The sequence below is a fragment of the Schistocerca piceifrons genome, chromosome 7 (genome assembly GCF_021461385.2).
Source record: "Schistocerca piceifrons isolate TAMUIC-IGC-003096 chromosome 7, iqSchPice1.1, whole genome shotgun sequence".
NCBI lineage: Eukaryota > Metazoa > Arthropoda > Insecta > Orthoptera > Acrididae > Schistocerca > Schistocerca piceifrons.
The window spans coordinates 42293417-42298309 of NC_060144.1; the positions used below are offsets into that span (position 1 = coordinate 42293417).

Consider the following 4893-nt stretch of genomic DNA (forward strand, 5'->3'; position numbering starts at 1 on the left):
TGTGAACAGCACCTTCCAGGAATGGTCGGCACTGGAACAGTGATCACGTACATGACTGAAATGAAATGATCCTATCGCATTTGTTGGCCTGAATATCCCCTTAGGGGTTCTGCCACCGTATTGCAAGTAGTTTTAGTTGACGCCACAAAGGTACAAGACTGCAAAATAAGGAAACAAGACTCCCGAAGAGCCCAGGTACATGACAGCAAAATGAGGAAACAGTACTCCTGGACTCTTCGAAATCGAACACCAAGACATCTGCTACCCAATCACTGTGGAAGTTGAGATTAAATGTAGAGGCCATCATCTTCGGGCAACTGTTTGGAAATGCTGCATAATGCCACCAACTCTTCTGGTTTCCGTATGTAGGGGTGCCTTCCACATTTTTGTTAGTGAGAAACATTGCTTTTGTGTTTTATTTCTACCAACCTGGGTGTTGTGATTTCCAGCTGTTTTGAGATATCCAATAGATCAAAATGTGTTAATTTTGGGCTTAGCACCTGACACATACCTCGAAGTCATGGCGAAGAAACAAAATATAGGGTGGTGTACAGAGCTATAGTCATTCATCTTATGGAGAAACAACACACTAACTAGTGTCAGGGAAGTTAATGATACACTCTCAAACCATGTAATTTTATCTAGGAAACTGAAAGAATTCACCTAACACAGATTTTTTCTTTGGTGTTTAATTTCTCGCTTTTTCTTTACTCTGATGAAACTTTCGAAATAATGAAGGCATTCTGCAGTGACCTGTAGTTTTTGCAGCAAAATATTGGAAGTTATTGTTTACATTTTACACATGGTAGACATAGGTGCTCGCTGGACAGCAGTCAGTTGCTGACTGCAGTTCAGTGAGCACATGTCTCTAATAGGTATTACGAGACCAGTTAAAGGCACTGCTATATTTGTAACACGAAGGTTACTGGATTGGAGCAGTTTAGGCCTGAGGATGACGTAGTGTAACGTCGAAACTGGTTGCCCAAAAATGAACCTACACAACTGCGATTGGTATTGCTTTTATTGTGCTAAATCTACGGCCCCCAGTTGTAATTTTTGTGCTTGTGACCTTAATTTCCCAGGGCAATTTTATTTTAGGCCCCTTACTGGGAAGGTTCACCTCAGGACAAAAAAAATATATTATTATTGAGAGTTATAGGTACGAGTTAGAGGCAAGACTTAAAATACCCTTAAATTTTTTAAAAACGAGAGCGGCCACAAGTTTTGTACGACATTGGTCGGAAATCCGGTGATTTTTCTGGTGTACCTAACTTCTTTTTTTGAGTTATGACTCTACTCACTGATTTTATTCGGCCCGCCATGAATTACTCTCCAGTGCCAACCTTTTCACCTCAGAGTAATGCTTGCTACCTTCGTCCTCAATTATTTGGTGGATATATTCCAGCCTCTGTCTTCTTCTACAGTTTTTGCCCCATGCAGCTTCCTGCAGTATCATGGAAGTAATTCCCTGACCTGTCCTATCATCCTGTCCCTTCTCCTTGTTAGTGTTTACCACACATTCCTTTCCTCTCCGATTCTACCCCGAACCTCGTCATTCTTTACCTTACAAGACTACCTAATTTTCAACATTCGTCTGTAGCAACACGTCTCAAATGTTTTGATTTTATTCTGTTCCGGTTTTCCCACAGTCCATGTTTCACTACCATACAATGCTGTGCTCCAAATATACATTGTCAGAAGTTTCTTCCCCGGCCTATCTTCGACACTAGCGTCTTCTGTAGGACATGCCCTCTGTAATAAAAGAAAAGTCAGGGAATGGATCAACGATGAACTTGGACAAGCGTCATAGGACGTTCGCCCCGAGCAAATATAACGACCAATAACGAACAAAATTATATTAAAAAATGGGGTTGCATCTTCGATTAGTAACCAAAACGTCCTCGGTCCCGGGCTCGAATACCGCCATCGATCGAATTTTGATTAATAATTAACATTGGCGGCCGAACACTTCCGGCATAAGAATTCACCCTCATTCGGTCAGTGGCCTTGTCACAGAAGTCGTAGGAGTGGACAGAGGTTCAGAACACGCTCTTGTCCTTGCGATGGAAAACTGCGCCTAAAGGCGGAAGAACCAGCAGTGATCAATGTCATGAAGAGGCAGAAGGCATTGAAAACCACTGCATTAATGTCGCATAACGTGTAACCATAGAAAATGTCACGTGTACCTGAAAAAGTGTCATGACAATCTCTCCGTCGGCAGAAGTTTTTTGGGTATAGTGCCCCATTCGGATCTCCGGGAGAGGCTGAAAAGGGGAGATGACCATGACAAAAAGACCGGATAACCAGCGTAACTTCTGTTGGCCAGGAATGCCCTTTTTGCCAGTGCTAGTCTGCTTTTCGGTGTCCTCCTTGCTCCGTCCATCACTGGTTATTTTCCTGCCTATGTAGTAGGATTCCTTAACTTCATCTGCTTCGTGTCCATCAATCCTGATGTTAAGTTTCTCACTGTTCTCATTTCTGCAACTTTCCATTACTTTCGTCTTCCTTCTATTTAATTTAAATCCAAATTATGTATTCACTACGTTGTTCATTCTATTTAGCACATCACTTTTCAATTCATCACATTCATTCGCGATAGCAATGTCATCAGCGAATCTTATCATTGATAACCTTTCACCTTGAATTTTAATTCCACTTCTGAAGCATTCTTTTATTTCCGTCATTGCTTCTTCAAAGTACAGATTGAACAGTAAGGGCGAAAGACTACATCACTGTCTTAAACCCTTTTTATCCGAGAACTTCATTCTTTGTCGTCCACTGAAACTTGAAACTTCCTGGCAGATTAAAACTGTGAAGTGAAGTGTCGGGCCGAGACTCGAACACGGGACCTTTGCCTTCGCGGGCAAGTGCTCTACCAACTGAGCTACTCAAGCACGACTCACGTCCCGTCCTTACTTCTGCCAGTACCTCGTCTCCTACCTTCCAAACTATACAGAAGCTCTCCTGCGAAACTTGCAGAACTAGCACTCCTGAAAGAAAGGATATTGTGGAGACATGACTTAACCACAGCCTTGGGGATGTTTCCAAAATGAGAGTGTACGCTGATATGAAACTTCCTGGCAGATTAAAACTGTGTGTCGGACCGAGACTCGAACTCGGGACTTTTGCCTTCACAGGCAAGTGCTCTACCAACTGAGCTACCCAAGCTGTTATCATTCCCTCTTGGCTCCCGTACATATTATATATTATCCGACTCTTCCTATAGCTTACCACTATTTTTCCCAGAATTTCGAACGTCTTGCACCATTTTACATTGTGGAACGCGTTTTCCAGGTCGACAAATCGTATGAACGTGTCTTGATTTTTCAGTAGTCCTACTTCCAGTATCAACCGCAACGTTAGAGTTCTTTACCTCTCGAGTCGCCGACTCACCTCAGAAGATGTTGCCCGCAGCCGGCAACGAAACGTCAGGAAGGAGATGACGTTTTATATATGGACCACGGCTATTCAGCCCGGAAGTTTTAATTAATGAAGACGCCGGCCGTGAAAGCTTAAATGCTATGACGAAACAAGATTTCGTAATTGTAGTTAGACAAAAAAAAAAGACCAACGTTCCAACTTTTGTGCAGTATGAGCCGGAACTAGCTTTGACAGGTGGAACAACGATGTCAAAGGCTTATGGTCGGTGACCAAATAGAACTTGCGACAGTACAAAAAACCATGAAACTGTCACTCCATATACAATAACAAAAGCTTCTTTCTCGATTTGAGAATAGTTTTGCTTGGCAGAATTGAGCAACTGAGACGCAAAAGCGATTGGGCGATCGACAGAGTCAATGTGGTGCAAACCGAGCGAGGTGGCGCAGTGGTTAGACACTGGACTCGCATTCCGGAGGACGACGGTTCAATCCCGCTTCCGGCCATCCTGGTTTAGGTTTTCCGTGATTTCTCTAAATCGCTCCAGGCAAATGCCGGGATGGTTCCTTTCAAAGGGCACGGCTGACTTCCTTCCCCGTCCTTCCCTAATCCGATGAGACCGATGACCTCGCTGTCTGGTCTCCTTCCCCAAAACAACCAATGTGGTGCGAGAGAGCCGCTCCGGTGCCGTGAGAAGATGCATCGACAGCCAAAACAACTGGTTTGTATGGATCGAAAGGAATCAAACAGCGATCACTCAACAAAGCTCATTTTAGCTTGTAGAAAGCAGCGTCGCATTCCGAAGACCAAACGAAAGCCGGCCGCGGTGGTCTCGCGGTTCTAGGCGCTCAGTCCGGAACCGCGCGACTGCTACGGTAGCAGGTTCGAATCCTGCCTCAGGCATGGATGTGTGTGATGTCCTTAGGTTAGTTAGGTTTAAGTAGTTCTGAGTTCTAGGGGACTGATGACCTAAGATGTTAAGTCCCATAGTGCTCAGAGCCATTTGAACCATCTGAACCAAACGAAAGGAACGTTTTTACGCCGAAGGCGATGCAAAGAGGCTGCAATCTGCTCTGCATTTGGTAAAAACCGAATATAATATGTAATTTTGCCCTACACAGATTGAAGTTCTTGTAAGTTCCTGGGAGCTGTCAAGACTCTTATCGCACTGAGATGTGACGGTAAGGGGTGGATACCCTGTCCGTTAATCATATGTCCTAAATACTGAATCTCAGTTAGAAAAAATTGCACTTGTCTCTGTTACACTTAAGTCCTGCCTGCAACGGTACAGTAAATAAGGCACGCAAATTCTGCAAATGTTCGTCAGAGGTGCGACCTGATACAACTATATCGTCCAGATAATTGGACCAATCAGGGACAGTGGCACAAGATTGCTGCAAGTAAGACGTAAAAAAGCAGGAGCCGAAGCACAAACGAACGGAAGGTGGCGAAACTTGAACAATCCAAGGTGGGTGTGGATCACAAAATAGCGCTGCGACTGTTCGTAGAGCGGAA

The 4893-nt window shown here is 44.1% G+C and overlaps 1 non-coding gene across 1 annotated transcript; it reads right to left on the minus strand.

The window, feature by feature from the left end:
* Positions 1–3094: 3094 nt before the first annotated feature.
* Positions 3095–3168, minus strand: Trnah-gug. The gene has a single exon. It is a non-coding gene; the product is annotated as a tRNA-His (tRNA).
* Positions 3169–4893: the final 1725 nt, after the last annotated feature.